The 21,256-nt window shown below is 40.1% G+C and overlaps 1 protein-coding gene across 1 annotated transcript in view; it reads left to right on the forward strand.

Annotated features, from left to right (window-relative positions):
- LOC150080557 (tetratricopeptide repeat protein 28) overlaps positions 1-21,256 on the forward strand; it is a 305,395-nt gene that overhangs the window by 158,470 nt on the left and 125,669 nt on the right. The gene's annotated exons all lie outside the window — the stretch shown is intronic.

The following is a 21,256-nucleotide window of genomic DNA, read 5'->3' on the forward strand; positions in this document are numbered from 1 at the left end:
CATCAGCCAAAAAGAAAAAAAAAAAAAACCTTCCCATTTCACCCATTCATTCACTCCAAAAGTTTGTCCACTTCGTCTTTGAATTTATTTAAGCTACCAACTTTCACAACGACAGATGGAAGTTTCTGGCAATCAACTATCCACTGGCTAAAGGCAAATTTCCACACATCTATTTGACACTGTTTCCACAGTTTCAGTTTAAACCTCCTCAGGTCTGTAATCTGAGCAAGAGGAAGAATCCCATCAGCATTGAGCCTGCTCAAACCATTCAAGGCTTTATACACCTCAATCAGATCACCTTGCAGGTGTCTAGTCTCCAGACGTTGCAATTTGCAGAACTTAAGCCTTTTTTGGTAAAAGGGCTCCTTTGTTCCCCTCATCAGTCTTGTTGCACTTCTCTGTACTCCTTCTAACAACTCTACATCCTTCCTAAAACAAGGTCTCCAGACCTGTATGTGGTACTCAAGGTGTGGCCTGATCATTGACTTATAAATGGTGATATTCACCTCCTTATCCCTGCTAGCAAAATTCCAGTATATATCATTGACAAGATCCCGTGACTTACTCTGGCAGCCTGTCTGCACAGCTCAGAAAACTTCATATCTGACTGCACAATTACCCCCAGGTCTCTTTCATTCTCCACTACCCCGAGCGTAACGCCACCCAGTTGGTACATTTCTATGGGGGTTACTGCTACCCATATGCAGTACTTTACATTTGCCAATGTTAAACTTCAGTTACCACTTCTCAGCCCATCTACCCAACTTTTCTAGATCCTGTTGCAGTAGCACACTGCCATTATTGTCATTAACAGTCAACCAACCTTTGTATCATCTGCAAACTTGGACATTAAGCCTGATATACCTTCATCAATATCATTGATAAATATATAAAACAACAATGGGCCCAACACTGAACCCTGGTGAACTCCACTAACAACACAAGTCCACGAAGAGCAGCGTCATTGATTACCATTCTGTCTTCTCTCACTCGACCATCCATTATCCATTGTAGCAACTTATCCTTAATTCCTTACTGCTTCAATTTGCACAGTAGTCTTCCGTGTACAACAGTATGAAAAACTTTCCTAAAATCCAAGTATATGATATCAAAATTATTTTTTACATCCATTTCCTTTGTGATCACATCATATAAATTACCAGGTGACACAGAAGCCTATGGCAGATATAAGCTAGTCTGTAATCAAGTCACAAAGGAGATTATGCAAGCAAAGGCTCATTAAGAGAAATCCTTGGCAAAGAATGCAAAGAAAAACAACAAAGACTTCTTTACTTATGTAAACTTTAGAAGGAAGAGGATGAATCAGAGTGGTCCACTTGATGTTGGTGGTGCGACTTGATAATTCTGCCCAGATATCTGACAAACTGAATGAGTATTTTGCATCTACATTCACACATGAGGAATTCTGTAAGGACGGATAGGACAGAAGTTTAATAAACTCTAACAGAGAGCTAAATGATTTTGTAATAACAGAGAGCAAAGTGGAGGAGAAATTGTTGAAGTTAAATATAAAGGCACCTGGGGCAGATGGAATCTATCCAGTTATATTTTAGGAGGCAGCGAGGGAAGCAAGCAAACCCTTAGCCTTAATTATGAGAGCATCATTGGATTCAGGGGAGGTCTCCACTGACTGGAGATGTGCAAATGTATCCCCAGTTCACAAAGGGGATTCAAAGGGTGACACAAATAATTATAGACCTGTTAGTTTAACTTCTGTTTTGGGGAAAATAATGGGGTCACTGGTTAAAGAAGTGATGCAGGATCACCTAGACAAGACTGCAGTAATAGTTCAGACACAGCATGGGTTTGTTTAGGGGAAGTCTTGTCGGACCGATTTGATTGGATACTACAGTGTGGTCACAAAGGAACTGGATGCAGAAATTATTTTGATATTATATACTTGGATTTCAAGAAAGCTTTTGATACTGTTGCACATGGAAAACTGCTGTATAAATTGGAGCGGTATGGCATTAAGGGCAAGTTGCTGCATTGGATAAATGGATGGTTGAGTTCGGAGACAGTAAAGAGTGGTAATAAATGAACACTGCTCTACGTGGACTAATGTTATTAGTTGAGTTCCCCAGGGTTTGGTGCTGGGCCCATTGTTGTTTTGTGTATTTATTAATGATATCGATGAAGGTATATCAGGCTTAATGTCCAAGTTGGTAGATGATACAAAGGTTGGCAGGGTTGTTAATAATAGTAAATACTGCAACAGGAACTAGAAACGTTAGGAAGATGGGCTGATATGGGTAGCAGTAACCTGAGAGAAATGTACTAAATGTTTAGTACTACACTCAGGGAGGCGGAGAATGAAAAAGACCTGGGATAATTGTGCAGTCGGATATGAAGTTCTCTGAGCAGTGCAGATGTGCTGCCAGAGCAAAACTCATGGAGTTTTGTCAATGATGTATAGGAATTTTGCTAGCAGTGATAAGGAGGTGATTATCCCTTTGTATAAGGCAATGGTCAGGCTACACCTTGAGTACTGCGTACAGGTCTGAAGGCCTCATTTTATGAAGGATGTAAAGTTGCTAGAATGAGTACAGAGAAGGGCAACAAGATTGCTGAGAGGAATAAAGGGGTTCTCTTACCAGGAGAGGCTTAAATTCTGGAAGTTGCAACATCTGGAGACTAGGCACCTGTGAGGTGATCTGATTGAGATTTACATGGCCTTGAATAGTTTGAGCAGGCTCAGTGCTGTTGGGATCCTTCCACTTGCCTAGATTAAGAACCTGAGGGGTGCATAGATTCAAATTGAGGAAAGACAGTTGTAGAATAAACAGTTTTACGAGGTGATCTGATTGAGGTTTATTAAGCCTTGAATGGTTTGAGCATGTTCAGTGCTGATGGGATTCTTCCTCTTGCTCAGAATAATCACCTGAGAGGGCATAAATTCAAATTGAGGAAAGATAGTTGTAGGATAGATGTTCGGAAGTTTGCCTTTAGCCAGCGGGTAGTTGATTGGTGGAACAGACTTCATTCTTTTGTTGTGGAAGTTGATAGCCTAAATAAATTGAAGGCTGAGCTGGACAGGTATTTGGAACAAACAGAGGGGTGAAATGGGAGCGTGTTTTTTTTTTTTTTTTTTTTTTTTTTTTGTCTGATGCTGCATAAGCTTGCTTTCTTGCTTGCATGCCTCGACTATTGCTAATAGATGTGTGGAAGTTTGCCAGCAGGTAGTAGATTGCTAGAACAGACTTCCATCGCTTATTGTGGAAGTTGATATCTTAAATAAATTTAAGGCTCAACTTGACAAACATTTGGAGTGACTGGATAGGTGAAAGGGGAAGGTTTTTTTTTTTTTTTTTTGGCAGCTGTTTGTTAGGTTTGCTTTCTTGCGTCATATGCCTCAACTAGTGCTAATGCTAATTCTAATAGTATCCAATTAAATTGGTTAGACAAGTCTTCCCCTTAACAAACACATGCTGTGTCTGAATTATTACTGCAGTCTTGTCTAGATGATCCTGCAGTGCTTCTTGAACCAGTGACTCAATTATTTTCCCCGGAACAGAAGTTAAACTAACAGGTGTGTAATTACCCGTGTCACCCGTTGATCCCACTTTGTGAATTGGAGATACATTTGCACATCTCCGGTCAGTTGGGACTTCCTTCGAGTCTAAGGATGCTCTCATAATTATGGCTAAGGGTTTGCTTACTTCCTTTGCCGCCTCCTTTAATATAACTGGATAGATTCCATCCACCCCGGGTGCCTATTTTATGTTTAACTTCAACAATTTTCCCTCCACTTCCCTCTCAGTTATTACAAAATCATTTAGCTCCCTGTTAGAGTTTAATAAGCTTCTGTTCTCTACTTCTCTCTCAGTTATTACAAAATCATTTATCTCCCTGTTAGTTTAATAAGTTTTTGTTCTCCACTTCCATATAGAATTTCTCATGTGTGAATGTAGATGCAAATTGCCCATTCAGTTTGTTCAGCTGTCTGAATAGGATTATCTACAGTCAAACCATTGACATCAAGCATACCAATCTGATTCATCCCCTTTCTTTTAGAGTTTATATAAGTAAAGAAGTCTTTGCTATTTTTTTTTTTTTTGCATCCTTTGCCAAAGGTTTCTCATAATCTGCCTTTGCTTGTGGAACCTCCTTTGTGACTTGATTATAGACTAGCTTATATCTACCATAGTCTTCTGCTTCCTGATAATTTATATGCATCCTGTGTATTTTTCTTCTCTGTCATGAGCCTCATTAGTTCATATGACATCCATTTTTGCTTCAACCTTGAACAATATTTCTTAGTTGGCAACATCATCAGTTGGTCCCACTGTATAGAATTTAAAAACTGTCTGAAACCACTGTAGTCACCTTTATGAAAGCTAAAAGCCTTCCCTTTATCCCTGATGGTAATTAAATATTAAAGTAAATCCCACATCAGTGCACTGTGATCACTGCCACCTAGTGGTTCTTTTATCTGTAGATTCTTGATGCATGAATAATCACTGCTTTAGATTTTATGTGCTCTTAACTAAGAGCATAGCCCTTCCCCCCCCCCCATCTTATCTGTCCTTTCTATATACATAGTACTTCGCATATTCAAGTTCTGCATCCCTTATATCTGAGTGACAGTATAAGGGATGCAGAACTATCGTCTCCGACATCCCAAAAATGTCTGCATTTGATGTCATGGCTAGCACTTCAAATTCTTAAAATTTATTTATTATGCTCCTAGCATTGGTGTACATGCAAGTATACCTGTACCTCTTCTTAACCTTTGTTACCTAACAGCCCATGTATTTACATGATTCCCAGCAGTCCTTGAAATCCCACATGCTACTTTCAAGGCTGCTGCTCGTTTCAATAGAAGCAGTGCAAGAATCATTCTCACCTCCACGTGTGGCTATTGTTAGTCTGTGTATCCCTCCAACCTAGCAGTGTTCCAACTCACCTATGGTAATATACCTTGATAGCATCAGCAAATCTTGCACCTCTTCTATTTAAGTATATCCCATCCCTGTAAAAACATGTCTCTCCTGTTAACATGTACAGGCCACACTAAGAAAAATTCTATCTCATGAGCCTTTCACATTCTCTCCAATGCCAAATTGATTGACGGGGCTCTCAATATATACTCCCTCTTATCATGTCTGTGCAGAATTGAAGACACTTTAAAATTCAATCATAACTTGTGACTTTTTTTTTTTCTCAACATTGCCCTGTAGTTGTTAAGGGATTCCTCTGATTTCCTACTCTGAATAGCATTAGTGTCATTGTATACAAGAATATCACCTTTTGTGCCCTTAAAAGGTGATAAAACTGCTCTACAACGTCATCTACTTTTGCCCCTAGCAGACATTCTCTCTTATAATAAGTTTTTTTTTTTTTTTTTTTTTTTGGTAGTTGTTGGCGCATAGGCATCTGTGGCCATAATGCACCTCCCAAGGTTTTTGCAGTACTTTGATCCAAGCCCGAGGCGGGAATCGAACCCGCGACCTGTGGGTTGCCAGGCAAGCACTTTGCCCACCCGGCTAGCCCGGTCGGCCTTATAATAAGTCAATTACTTGCTGGTCTACAAGGAGGTTTCAGAAAATACTATTGTTCTCTATGTATGTGGGGCAGTAAGGCAACAGATATCACTATATTCTGCAGCAGTGGGAAAAAAGGAAGGAATTTTTCCTGGGAAGAAGTAATATGAAATGTGTTCCATTGGTTAAACCAAAAAAAAAAGGCTGGTTGAACAAAAAAAAAAAAAAAAAAAAAAAGCCTTTTTTTTTTGGTTTAACCAATTTCGTGTTGAGTCCAGTGGTGTCATTGGATTTTCTGTAGTTTCACTATCTTGGCAGCAATTGAAAGTTTTATACTTTTGTGATAATGATATGTATTACACATAAGTGCATGGCAATACTCTGTATGCCGGAGGCTCTCAAACTTTTATACCTTGAGTCCCCCTTAAACTTTTTCATAAATCTCATCCCTCCCCCCAAGTTCCAGAACAAGTGCAGATAAACAGATTTGACCTGAAATTCAGCTATGAATATACATACTTAATATATATAAATGTGATTTCAAAGAAATGAAATACAAATAACAGAAATAAATAAAATAACACTTCATGCTTGGATTAATGGGATAGTCTGTCTCTATATTTTGTTAAAAAAAAAAAAAAAAAAGTACTTCATGAAAACAAGCCCCCCCCACCCCCGCCAAATAAAAAACACAGTGTACCCTCCCCACACTTTGGAAACCTCTGATGTATACCAGTAAAGGCTATAGCATTTGTATAATAATTTATTTATTTATTTATTATTGTTATTTTTTTTTTTGCAGTTTGCTCTGTTTAACAAAATTATGTTATCTCTAGGCTCATTATGCTGTATTTGTGGATATTATATCAGTTTGAAACAGGTGAACCATAACATCATTGTTGAAATCTAGTTCTGTAGAGTATATGAAATCTATTTTGGAATGCCTCTGGATGATCAATACAATGAAAAGTTATAGGCTGTGTTGACATTTAGATGTAGAGCTGCTGGAACGAGTACAGAGAAGGGCAACAAGATTAGTGAATGGAACAAAGGGGTGCTCTTACGAAGAAAGGCTTAAGTTTTGCAAATTACAGTGTCTGGAGACTAGGCACCAGCGAGGTGATCTGATAGAGGTGTATAAAGCCTTGAATGGTTTAAGCATGCTCAATGCTGATGGGATTCTTCCTCTAGCTCAGAATAATCACCTGAGAGGGCATAAATTCAAATTGAGGAAAGACAGATGTAGGATAGACGTGCGGAAATTTGCCTTTAGCCAGCGGGTGGTTGGTTGGTGGAACAGACTTCCATCCCTTGTGGTGGAGGTTGATAGCCTAAATAAGTTTAAGGCTCAGCTGGACAGGTATTTTGAACGAACAGAGGGGTGAAGTGGAAGTGGTTTTTTTTTTTTTTTTTTTTGGCTGATGCTGCATAAGCTTGCTTTCTTGCATCAAATGCCTCTGCTAATGCTAATGCTAATTTCTGCTGTGTTGACTGCAGGTCAATATTAGAGGAATGATTTCATGGTAGTCATAAGTTTATGCATTTTGCTATACCTTGAATCTTTGCAATATCTTTGCTATATCTTTTTGCTGTATCATGATGACTACTATTTTTGTATATTGGATATATCCAAGTTTAAAACTTCTGTTATTCAAAAAGCCATAGTGGGTCCCACATACTATCCTTTATTGTTCCAGTACCACACTATAAAGTTCTGCCAATTCTCAATCCATCTTTCAGAGAAAAGTCTTCAGAATTCGATGATAACTCTGATGAACTGGACAATTGGGATTACATCTCAAAAGCTTGTTCAAGAGACTTTCCTTGGACTTAGGGGAGGTATTTGAAAATAATATTGTACATGGATGTTTATGTAAGCAAATTGTTTTCATAAAAATTAAATATATTTTGAGACCAGCAATTTGTGACTTTGACTGTATAGTGGTTGAGGTGTATAAAAACCTTGAATGGTTTGAGCATGCTCAATGCTGATGGGATTCTTCCTCTTGCTCAGAATAATCACCTGAGAGGGCATAAATTCAAATTGAGGACTCCTACCCATGGATAGGAGATGTGCAAATGTGACCCCAATTCACAAAGGAGGACCAAAGGGCGACACAAGTAATTACAGTTAGTTTAACTTCTGTTCCGGGTAAAATAATGGAGTCGCTGGTTAAAGATGCATTGCAGGATCATCTAGAAAAGACTGCAGCAATAATTCAAACACAGCATGGGTTTGTTAAGGGAAAGTCTTGTCTGACAAATTTGATTGGTTATTATGATGTGGTCACAAAGGAACTGGATGCAAAAAATAATTTTGATATCATATACTTGGATTTCAGGAAAGCTTTTGACACTGTTGCGCATGGAAGACTACTGTACAAATTGGAGCAGAATGGTATTAAGGGTAAGTTGCTACAATGGATAAAAGGATGGTTAAGTGGGAGAAGACAGAGGGTGGTAATCAATGGGTGCTGCTCTTCGTGGACTAATGTTATTAGTGGAGTCCCACAGGGTTCGGTGTTGGGTCCACTGTTGTTTTGTGTATTTATCAATGATATTGATGAAGGTATATCAGGCTTAATGTCGAAGTTTGCAGATGACACAAAGGTTGGCAGGGTTGTTAATTGTTGTTGTTGTTGTTGTTTGGTTTTTAGGAGCATTAGCAACTAAGGCCATATTGCTCCAGGATATGCGGCGGTCATTCCTTAACCTTTCCGCATCCTCCGTATTTGGTGGTGACGGGCTCGAACCCCGGTCTAATCAAGAAGCGTGTGCTACGCACTGCTGCTCCTTCCCACCTGGCTACGGAGGCGCCTGGGGGTTGTTAATGACAGTAATGGCAGTGTGCTACTGCAACAGGATCTAGAAAATTTGGGCAGATGGGCTAAGAAGTGGCAACTGAAGTTCAACCTTGACAAATGCAAAGTACTGCATATGGGTAGAAGTAACCCGAGAGAAACGTACCAACTGTGTGGTACTACACTTACGGTGGTAGAAAATGAAAAAGACCTGGGAGTAATTGTGCAGTCAGATATGAAGTTTTCTGAGCAGTGCAGACAGGCTGCTAGGGCGGGTCATGGGGTTTTGTCAATGATATATAGGAATTTTGCTAGCAGGGAAAAGGAGGTGATTGTCCCTCTGTATAAGGCAATGGTCAGGCCACGCCTTGAGTACTGCGTACAGGTCGGGAGGCCTCATTTTAGGAAGGATGTAGATTTGCTTGAGCGTGTACAGAGAAGAGCAACACAATTGGTGAGGGGAATGAAGAGATTCTCTTACCAAGAGAGGCTTAAGTTCTGCAAATTGCAGTGGCTGGAGACTAGGCACCTGTGCGGTGATCTGATTGAGGTCTATAAGGCCTTGAATGGGTTGAGCACGCTGAATTCTGATGGGATCCTTCCACTTGTTCAGATTACCAACCTACGGGGACATAAGTTCAAATTAAGAAAGGACAGATGTAGAATAGATGTGCGGAAATTTGCCTTTAGCCAGCGGGTGGTTAATTGCTGGAACAAACTTCCATCTGTCGTTGTGGAAGTTGATAGGTTAAATAAATTTAAGGAGGAGCTGGACAGGCATTTGGAGGGAATGGTGTGATTTTTTTTTTTTTTTTTTTGGCTAATGCTGCATAAGCTCCTACACTTGCTTTCTTGCATCATGTGCCACCACTACCACTACTACTACTACTACTACTACTACTACAGACCTGTTAGTTTAACTTCTGTTCCAGGAAAATTAATGGAGACACTGGTTAAAGAAGCACTGAAGGATCATCTAGACAAGACTTCATTTATAGCTCGGTCACAGCATGGGTTTGTTAAAGGGAAGTCTTGTTGTCTGACCAATTTGATTGGATACTATGATGTGGTCACAAAGGAACTGGATGCAAAGAATAATTTTGATATTACATATTTGGATCTTAGAAAGGCTTTTGATATTGTTGCACATGGAAGACTGCTGCACAAATTGGAGCAGTGTGGCATTGGAGGCAAATTGCTGCTATGGATAAAAGGATGGTTGAGTGGGAGAAGACAGAGAGTGGTAATCAATGGACACTGCTCTTCGTGGACTAGTGTTATTAATGGAGTCTCCCAGGATTGTGTTGGGTTCATTGCTGTTTTCTGTATTCATTAATGATATTTGGACAGGCTTAATGTCCAAGTTTGCAGATGATATGGAGGTCGGCAGGGTTGTTAATGACACTAATGACAGTACGCTGCTGCAACAGGATCTAGAAAAGTTGAGCAGATGGGTCGAGAGGTGGCAACTGAAATTTAACATTGACAAATGTAAAGTACTGCATATGGGAAGCAGTAACCCCAGAGTAACGTATCAACTGTGTGGTATTACACGGACAGTGGTAGAGAATGAAAATTGAAGTTTTCTGAGCAGTGCCAATGGTCTACAAGACTAGCTTATGGTGTCTTGTCAATGATATACAGGAATTTTTCTAGTAGGGATAAGGAGGTGATTATCCCCTTGTTTAAAGCAATGGTCAGGCCACATCTTGAATACTATATATAAGTCTGGAGGCTTCATTTTAAGAAGGATGTAGAGCTGTTGGAACAAGTACAGAGAAGGGCAAAAAGGTTAGTGAATGGAACAAAGGCTTACGTTTTGCAAATTACAGTGTCTGGAGACTAGGTACCTGCAAGGTGATCTGATTGAGGTGTATAAAACTTTGAATGGTTTGAGCATGCTCAATGCTGACGGGATTCTTCCTCTTGCTCAGAATAATCACCTGAGAGGACATAAATTCAAATTGAGTAAAGACAGATGTAGGATAGATGTGCGGAGGTTTGCCTTTAGCCTGCAGGTGGTTGATTGCTGGAACAAACTTCCATCTGTCGTAGATATTGATAGCTTAAATAGATTCAAGACAGAACTAGACAAACATTTGGAGTGAGTTGATGGGTGAAATAAGGGGTTTTTTTTTTTTTTTTTGGCTGATGCTATATAAGCTTGCTTTCTTTCATCATGTGCCTTTGCTAATGCTAATGTAAAGTAATTGCCACATTTTCTAATTCTGATCAGCAAGAATTTGTTGACTTAGTGAGGGACTTAGGTCTTATCAGTTCCAATGTAGTGTTCTGACACCTTGTTTAAAAGAGTAGAATCTACTTGGTCCCAGCTCTCTCTCACACACACACACACACACACACACACACACACACACACACACACACACACACACACACACACACACACACACACACACACACAATGTAGCAAACACTGTGGATGTGCCAGGGTCCACTGGAGTACACCTTTAAGTATATACAGTCTGTGGTTTGAAAATTGTCTGATGCAGAAGTAAAAGGTGGAATACTTATTAGTCCTCAACTAAAGCAGATGTTGTCATCACAAGAACAAGAAAGCAAAATGATTGATTCTGAGTGATATGCTTGGCAGTCATGTTGCTTAATAGTGAATGGCTTTTTGGTAACATTAAGAGTGAGGATTATAAATAACTACTTGACAAGTTGATTGAAAATTATGCGAAAAAAGGGATGTAGAATATCATTCAAGCTCCATTACTTACACTCTCACTTGGATTTCTTGGGATCAAAGTATGCAGTACTCAAGGTGTGGCTTGACCATTACCTTATAAAAGAGAATAATCGCCACCTTATCTCTGCTATCAAAATTCTTATATATATCATTGACAAGACTCCATGAATTACTCTTGCAGCCTGTCTGCACTGCTCAGTAAACTTCATATCTGACTGCACAATTACCCACAGGTCTTTTTCATTCTCTGCTACCTGAGTGTAGTACCACACAGTTGGTATGTTACTCTGGAGTTAGTGCTACCCATATATAGTACTTTGCATCTGTCGATGTTAAACTTCAGTTGTCACCGCTCGTCCCATCTGCTCAACCTTTCCAGATCCTGTTGCAGTAGCATACCGTCCTTACTGTCATTAACAACCTTACAAACCTTCGTATTGTCTGCGAACTTGGACATTAAGCCTGATTAAGCCTTCATCAGTATCATTGATAAATATAGATAACAACAATGGGCCCAACATGGTCCCTATGGGATATCACTAATAACATTAGTCCATGAGGAGCAGTGTCTATTGATTACCACTCTGTCTTTTCCCACTCAATCACCCCTTTTTCCATAGCAGCAACTTTCCCTTAATGCTGTACTGCTCTAATTTTTACAGTAGTCTTCCAAAAACTGGGTACGAGAGTAGCCTGTGCGGACGAAGCTCTTTTACGCTCTTGGAACAGAGAAGTTTTTCCTGATTTATTTTCTGATTTATTAGCTTAAATTGTCATATTAACTTATTTCTAGAGTAGCTTTATATTCCTAGTTACGATACTTAGTTTAAAGTTTAACTTAGACAGAGATTTTGTAGGTATTACTTAGTATCGGTAACGGTATCAAATCCACGTGTTACAAATTGAACGAGAGGTCTTTTTTTTTAAACAAAATTTAGTTGATATATTAATCAATAGTTATATTAAATTATCTTCTATAAGTAGATTATAGACCTAGGCAGGATCCTTAGTTTATTCTAAATTGAGATAGCGAGATTTGGAAGCTAATCAATACTTACGAGTCCGTAGAAGTACCGTTCGTGAATTTGCGCCATTTTTACACGATAGCATAAGCTTAGTGTAGTATAGTGCATAATATAATATTGTCAATTAATCATTAAATCTATTAATCTTGATAAACTTTATTTTCAATTAAATTGTACTTTTAACTCTATATATATATATAACGACTTAATCGTAACAAATAATTAATACATAACTATAGTGGTACACGTGATACGGAAGTTATATAAAGGGAAATCGTAGAAAACAGATACCGAAAAAATAAATATAGCGTTATAACTGTTTTGGGATATAACTTAAGGATTTTAATTTTGTTTTGAAATTTTATTGAATTAAATTGGAATCATGACTCAGACCAGAGCAGCAAAGCAAAAGGCTCAAGCTAATGGGAGTGCTGTGGTTCAGGGGAGAACTGAGGGGGGCAGTTGCCCTCTGAATCGCAGTCTTTTAAAATGCACTGTTTGCTTGATGTTTGCGGAGCAGTCGGGTACAGGACATGATACTGCCAAGGGGGATGTCTTTGTGTGTGCACGATGTAAGGAGTGCAAGGAAATCAGGTGACAACTCAGCGTTGTTATGGGCGTTTATGAGAGCTTGAAGGACAGGGTGGATGCCCTCGAAGGAAATAAATTAAGGGGCCCATCAAGCTCTCAGCTGCCCACATCAACGCCAGAGCTTGCACTTGGTCATCAGGCAACGCAGAGGCAGCCCCCTAGGCAGAATGCACTGGTCCCACATGAACTAGTAGTTGTTGGTGACTCTATTGTCAGGGAAGCGGGGAACATGCGTTGTAAAAAGGATAGGTGGAATAGGACCAGGGTATGTCTGCCAGGGGCAAAGGTTGATGATGTTGTAGAGCGGATATCATCTTTTAAGGGCACAAAAGGTGATATAGTTGTACACGTTGGCACAAATGATATTAAGAGTAGGAGACCGGCGGAATTACTTAGCAAGTACAGGTCACTGTTGAAAAAAAGCCATGAATTAGGGTTGAATTTGAAAGTGTCTGCAATTCTGCCCAGACACGATAGGAGGGAGTATATGATGAGAGCCTTGTCGATCAATTCGGCCCTGGAAAGATTGTGCAAGGCTCAAGGGGTAGAATTTTTTTCAGCCTGGACTGTACTTGTTAACAGGAGAGACTGCTTCTACAGGGATGGGATACACTTAAATAGAAAGGGTGCAAGAATTTTTGCTGATGCTGTCAAGGCAGTGTTAGGTGGGTCGGAAAACTGCTAGTTGGGGGGGATTCAAGGACTAATAGATTAACAGTAGCCACTGGCAGAGGTGGAAGTGATTCTTGCACTGCTTCTATTGAAATGAGCAGAAGCCTGAAAAACAAGATGCAGGATATTTCAGAGACTGCTGGTAGTCATTGCGGTACAACTAAACACATGGGTTGTGTTAGGGTAGCCAAGAATAGAAACAGGTGCGTGTATACCTGCGTGTACACCAATGCTAGGAGTTTGGTAAATAAATTTGATGAATTTGAGGTATTGCTCAAAACATCAAAGGCAGATATTGTTGGGATATCAAAGACGTGGTGTCACACAGATATAAGGAATGCGGAACTGGAATTTGGGGAATACAATGTGTATAGAAAGGATAGACAGGACAGGACAGGAGGGGAGGAGGGATTATGCTATTAGTTAAGAAACACATAAAGTCCAAGGAAGTGAAGCCAGTCGACATCGATGGACAGGGCAGTGTCGAGTCAGTTTGGTGTAATATAAGCATAGGGAAATCAAAATTGAGAGTAGGAGTGTGCTATAGGCCTAATGACTCTGATGAGTATAATAAGATATTGTACAGGGAAATAGAGTGGGCCAGTAAATCAGAGAGTCTTATAATGGGGGATTTTAATTTCCCAGATATTGACTGGAATTTGTGGGTTGGTCACTTGCACACTAGCAAGGCTTTTGTGGATTTATTGGATGATTGTTTTCTACATCAGCATGTTCGTGAGGCAACAAGAAGGAGCAATACTCTTGATCTGATTATCAGTAGTGATTCTTCATGCATTAAGAATCTGCAGATAAATGAACCACTAGGTGGCAGTGATCACAGTGTGTTGAGGTGGGATTTACTCAAGGAGGTAACTACCATCAGAGGTAAAGGGAAGGGTTTTTGTTTTCGTAAAGGCGACTATGATGGTCTGAGACAGTATTAAAATTCTATACAGTGGGACCAACTGATGATGTTACCAACAGCAAACTCAAAATTGGAAGCATTCAAGAAACTAATCTTGGAGGCTACCAGGCTTTACATACCAGCTAAGAAATATTGTTCAAGGTTTAGGCCTAAATGGTTGTCAGATGAACTAATGAGACATGTGGCAGAGAAGAAAAATGCATGGGATACATACAAATTAATGGGTGACATGGAAGCCTATGATAGATATAAGTTGGTCTGTAACCAAGTCACAAAGGAGATTAGGCAGGCAAAGGCAGACTACGAAAAATCCTTGGCAATGGATGCAAAGAAAAACAGAAAAGAGTTCTTTACCTATTTAAACTCAAGAAGGAAAGGGATGAATCAGATTGGTCCACTGGATATTGATGGTTCAACAGTTGAAGATCCTGCTCAGGTGGCTAACAATCTAAACGAGTATTTTGCATCGACATTCACGCATGAGGAGTTATTCAGGAAGGAGAATGATGTAGGTAAAGTAAACATTGGCAGTGAGCTGGATGATTTTGTAATAACTGAGAGGAAAGTGGAGGAGAGATTGTTGAGGATAAACATAAAAAAGGCACCTGGGGTGGATGGGACCTATCCAGTTATATTAAAGGAGGCAGCAAAGGAAGTAAGCAAACCTCTAGCCATAATTATGAGAGCTTCCTTGGACTCAGGGGAGGTATCCATAGACTGGAGATGTGCAAATGTAACCCCAATTCACAAAGGAGGATCAAAGGCTGACACAAGTAATTATAGACCTGTTAGTTTAACTTCTGTTCCAGGTAAATTAATGGAGGCACTGGTTAAAGAAGCACTGCAGGATCATCTAGACAAGAATTCAGTTATAGCTCAGATGCAGCATGGTTTTGTTAAGGGCAGGTCTTGCCTGACCAATTTGATTGGATACTATGATGCAGTCACAAAAGAACTAGATGCAGGGAATAACTTTGATATTATATATTTGGATCTTAGAAAGGCTTTTGATACTGTTGCACATGGAAGACTGCTGCAGAAATTGGAGCAGTGTGGCATTGGAGGCAAATTGCTGCTATGGATAAGGGGATGGTTGAGTGGCAGAAGACAGAGAGTGGTAATCAATGGACACTGCTCAACGTGGACTAATGTTATTAGTGGAGTTCCTCAGGGTTCAGTGTTGGGTCCGTTGTTGTTTTCGGTGTTTATGAATGATATTGATGATGGGATATCAAGTTTAATGTCCAAGTTTGCAGATGATAAAAAGGTTGGCAGGGTTGTTAAGGACACCACAGACGCTATGCTGCTGCAACAGGATCTGGAAAGGTTGAACAGATGGGCTGAAAGGTGGCAAATGAAGTTTAACATTGACAAATGTAAAGTACTACATATGGGAAACAGTAACCCCAGAGCAACGTATCAACTCTGCGGTACTACACTGACAGTGGTGGAGAATGAAAAGGACCTGGGGGTAATTGTGCAGGCAGATATGAAGTTCTCTGAGCAGTGCAGACGAGCTGCAAGAGTAGCTCATGGTGTCTTGTCAATGATATACAGGAATGTTTCTAGCAGGGATAAGGAGGTGATTATTCCCTTGTATAAGGCAATGGTTAGGCCACATCTTGAGTACTGTATACAGGTCTGGAGGCCTCATTTCAAGAAGGATGTTGAGCTGCTGGAACGGGTACAGAGAAGGGCAACAAGATTAGTGAATGGAACAAAGGGTTGCTCTTACGAAGAAAGGCTTAAGTTTTGCAAATTACAGAGTCTGGAGACTAGGCACCGGCGAGGTGATCTGATAGAGGTGTATAAGGCTTTGAATAGTTTGAGCATGCTCAATGCCAATGGGATTCTTCATCTTGCTCAGAATAATCAGCTCAGAGGGCATAAATTCAAATTGAGGAAGGACGGATGTCGGATAGATGTGCGGAAATTTGCCTTTGGCCAGCGGGTGATTGGTTGGTGGAACCGACTTCCATCACTTGTTGTTGAAGTTGATAGCCTAAACAAATTTAAGGCTCAACTGGACAGGTATTTCGAGCGAACGGAGGGGTGAAATGGGAGTGGTGTGTTTTTTTTTTTTTTTTGGCTGATGCTGAATAAGCTTGCTTTCTTGCATCCTATGCCTCTACTAATGCTAATGCTAAATATGCAACAGTATCAAAAGCTTTCTTAAAATCTAAGTATAAGATAACAAAATATCCTCCCAGCAGATCAACAACTCAGCATTCTTGTGGGCCTATATGAGAGCTTGAAGGACAGGGTGGATGCCCTCGAAGAAACAAATTGAGGGGCCCATCAAGCTCTCAGCTGCCCACATCAACGCCAGAGCTTGCACTTGGGCATCACGTGACACAGAGACCACCCCCAAGGCAGAATGCGCTTGTCCCAAAGGAACTAGTAGTTGTTGGTGACTCTATTGTCAGGGAAACGGGGGAACATGCTTTGTAAAAAGGATAGGTGGAACAGGACCAGGGTATGTCTGCCAGGAGCAAAGGTTGATGACGTTGTAGAGCGAATATCATCTTTTAAGGGCACAAAAGGTGATAGTTGTAAACGTTGGCACTAATAATATTAAGAGTAGGAGACCGGCAGAATTACTTAACAAGTACAGGTCACTGTTGAACAAAAGCCGAGAATTAGGGTTGAATTTGAAAGTGTCTGCAATTCTGCCCAGACACGATAGGAGGGAGTATATGATGAGAGCCTTGTCGATCAATTCGGCCCTGGAAAGATTGTGCAAGGCTCAAGGGGTAGAATTTTTTTCAGCCTGGACTGTACTTGTTAACAGGAGAGATTGCTTCTACAGGGATGGGATACACTTAAATAGAAAGGGTGCAAGAATATTTGCTGATGCTATCGAGGCAGTGTTAGGTGGGTCGGAAAACTGCTAGCTTGGGGGGAGACAAAGACCAATAGATTGACAGTAGCCACTGCCAGAGGTGAAAGAGAGTCTTGCACTGCTTCTATTAGAATGAGCAGAAGCCTGAAAAACAAGATGCATGATATTTCAGAGACTGCTAGGAGCCATTGCGGTACAATTAAACACATGGGTTGTGTTAGGGTAGCTAAGAATAGAAACAGGTGCAGGTATACTTGCGTGTACACCAATGCTAGTAGTTTAGTAAATAAATTTGATGAATTTGAGGTATTGCTCAAAACATCAAAGGCAGATATTGTTGGGATATCAGAGATGTGGTGTCACACAGATATAAGGGATGCAGAACTGCAATTTGGGGAGTACAACGTCTACAGAAAGGATAGACAGGATAGAAAGGGGGGGAGGGGTTATGCTATTGGTTAAGAAACACATAAAAACCAAGGAAGTGAAGCCAGTCGACATCGCTGGACAATGCAGTGTTGAGTCAGTTTGGTGTGACATAAGCATTGGGAGATCAAAATTGAGAGTAGGAGTGTGCTATAGGCCTAATGACTCTGATGAGTATAATAAGAGACTGTACAGGGAAATAGAGTGGGCCAGTAAATCAGAGAGTCTTATAATGGGGGATTTTAATTTCCCAGATATTGACTGGAATTTGTGGGTTGGTCACTCGCACACTAGCAAGGCTTTTGTGGATTTATTGGATGATTGTTTTCTACATCAGCATGTTCGGGAGGCAACTAGAGGGAGTAATACTCTTGATTTGATTATCAGCAGTGATTCTTCATGCATTAAGAATCTGCAGATAAATGAACCACTAGGTGGCAGTGATCACAGTGTGCTGAAGTGGGATTTACTCAAAGAGGTAACTACCATTAGGGGTAAAGGGAAGGGTTATTGCTTCCGTAAAGGCGACTACGATGAACTGAGACAGTATTTAAATTCTATACAGTGGGACCAACTGATGATGTTACCAACAGCAAATTCAAAATGGGAAACATTCAAAGAACTTATCTTGGAAGCTACTAGGCTTTACATACCAACTAAGAAATATTGTTCAAGGTTTAGGCCAAAATGGATGTCAGATGAACTAATGAGGCATATGGCAGGGAAGAAAAATGCATGGGATATTTACAAATTAACACATGACACAGAAGCCTATGATAGATACAAGTTGATATGCAACCAAGTTACAAAGGAGGTTAGGCAGGCGAAGGCAGATTACGAGAAATCCTTGGCAAGGGATGCAAAGAAAAACAGCAAAGAGTTCTTTACTTATGTAAACCCTAGAAGGAAGGGGATGAATCAGATTGGTCCACTTGATATTGATGGGTCAACTGTTGATGATCCTGCTCAGGTAGCTAACAAACTAAATGAATATTTTGCATCGACATTCACACATGCGGAGTTATTCAGCGAGGGGAATGCCAGAGGTGTATTCAACTCTAGCAGTAAGCTAGAGAATCTTGAAATAACTGGGAGTAAAGTGGAGGAGAAACTGTTGAAGATAAACACAAGAAAGGCACCCGGGGGTGGATGGGATCTATCCAGTTATATTAAAGGAGGCAGCAAAGTAAGTAAGCAAACCCTTAGCCATAATTATGAGAGCTTCCTTGGATTCAGGGGAGGTACCCATAGACTGGAAATGTGCAAATGTGACCCCAATTCACAAAGGAGGATCAAAGGCTGACACAAGTAATTATAGACCTGTGAGCTTAACTTCTGTTCCAGGAAAATTAATGGAGGCACTGGATAAAGAAGCACTGCAGGATCATTTAGACAAGACTTTAGTTATAGCTCGGACACAGCATGGTTTTGTTAAGGGGAAGTCTTGCCTGACCAATTTGATTGGATACTATGATGCAGTCACAAAAGAACTGGATGCAGGGAATAGCTTTGATATTATATACTTGGATCTTAGAAAGGCTTTTGATACTGTTGCACATGGAAGACTGCTACACAAATTGGAGCAGTGTGACATTGGAGGCAAATTGCTGCTATGGATAAAGGGGTGGTTGAGGGGGAGAAGACAGAGAGTGGTAATCAATGGACACTGCTCATCGTGGACTAATGTTATTAGTGGAGACCCTCAGGGCTCAGTGTTGGGTCCATTATTGTTTTCTGTATTTATAAATGATATTGATGATGGTATATCAAGCTTAATGTCCAAGTTTGCAGACGATACAAAGGTTGGCAGGGTTGTCAAGGACACTACTGACACTATGCTACTGCAACAGGATCTGGAAAGGTTGAGCAGATGGGCTGAGAGGTGGCAAATGAAGTTTAACATTGACAAATGTAAAGTGCTACACATGGGAAACAGCAACCCCAGAGCAACGTATCAACTCTGTGGTACTACACTGACAGTGGTAGTGAATGAAAGGGACTTGGGGGTGGTTGTGCAGGTAGATATGAAGTTCTCTGAGTAGTGCAGACGGGCTGCAAGAGTAGCTCATGGAGTATTGTCAATGATATACATAAATTTTTCCTGCAGGGATAAGGAGGTGATTATTCCATTGTATAAGGCAATGGTCAGGCCACACCTAGAGTACTGTATACAGGTCTGGAGGCCTCATTTCAAGAAGGATGTAGAGCTGCTGGAACGAGTACAGAGAAGGGCAACAAGATTAGTGAATGGAACAAAGGGGTGCTCTTACGAAGAAAGGCTTAAGTTTTGCAAATTACAGTGTCTGGAGACTAGGCACCAGCGAGGTGATCTGATAGAGGTGTATAAAGCCTTGAATGGTTTGAGCATGCTCAATGCTGATGGGATTCTTCCTCTAGCTCAGAAAAATCACCTGAGAGGGCATAAATTCAAATTGAGGAAAGACAGATGTAGGATAGACGTGCGGAAATTTGCCTTTAGGCAGCGGGTGGTTGGTTGGTGGAACAGACTTCCATCCCTTGTAGTGGAGGTTGATAGCCTAAATAAGTTTAAGGCTCAGCTGGACAGGTATTTTGAATGAACAGAGGGGTGAAGTGGAAGTGGGCTTTTTTTTTTTTTTTCTTTTTTTTTTGTCTGATGCTGCATAAGCTTGCTTTCTTGCATCAAATGCCTCTACTAATGCTAATGCTAAAATAATTTTTTTCATCCACTTTCTTCATGACCACATTGTAGTATCCAATCAAATTGGTTAGACAAGATTTTCCCTTAACAAACCCATGTCTGAACTATAACTGCAGTCTTGTCTAGTTGATCCTGCAGTGCTTCTTTAACCAGTGACTCCATTATTTTCCCTGGAACAGAAGTTAAACTAACACGTCTGTAATTACTCGTGTCACTTTTTGATCTCCCTTTGTGAATCGATGATACATTTGCACACATCTTCAATGGGGATCTCCCCTGAATTCAAGGATACCTTCGTAATCATGGCTAAGGGCCTGCTTACTTCCTTTGCTGCCTCCTTCAATATAACTGGATAGATCACATCCACCCCGGGTGCCTTTCTTATGTTTAACTTCAACAGTTTCTCTGCCACTTTGCTTTCAAATATTACAAAATCGGTTAACTCACTGTTAGAGTTTGATAATTTTCTGACTTCCACTTTCTTACAGAAATGTAGATAAACATAACCTTTTTTTTGAAAATTTGTTATATAGTGTTATCAGTAAATGTGTAAAAAGCAACTACATTTGGGATTCACTTGTTATTGGCCATATTTTATGTTTCCATTTTAATAAAAAAAAGATATAATTCTTAAAAGAAGCATTAATGGGACATTTATTTATATCTTTGTATAACTTTTTCCTTCTGAAATTTCATTATTGTTATTCTATCGATCCATTAGCCATAATTTCATTGTTTGAATAATAAAAACTATAATGACTAATTGAAATCTGACCAATATTATGTCAGATTTCCCAATTAAACAAGCAGTTGGTAGGCTTGTACTGGTCTAAAGGACCAACTGTGCACAGGCAGAACCAAATACGGAGGATGCAGAAAGGTCAGGGAATGACCACCACATATTCCCGGAGCAATATGGCCTTAGTTGCTAATGCTCCTAAAAACCAAATAACAACAATAACAACAGCACAGGCAGAACTAGGACCAGAGATGAATCAAAATGAGTTGTTTGTGCTTAAAATATTCAGCGGAATTCATGATACATCTACCTAATTTATTGAAAGAGATACATTTTAA

The sequence above is a fragment of the Mastigoproctus giganteus genome, chromosome 9, assembly GCF_048544385.1.
Source record: "Mastigoproctus giganteus isolate SK-2022 chromosome 9, ASM4854438v1, whole genome shotgun sequence".
NCBI classification, from domain to species: Eukaryota; Metazoa; Arthropoda; class Arachnida; order Uropygi; family Thelyphonidae; genus Mastigoproctus; species Mastigoproctus giganteus.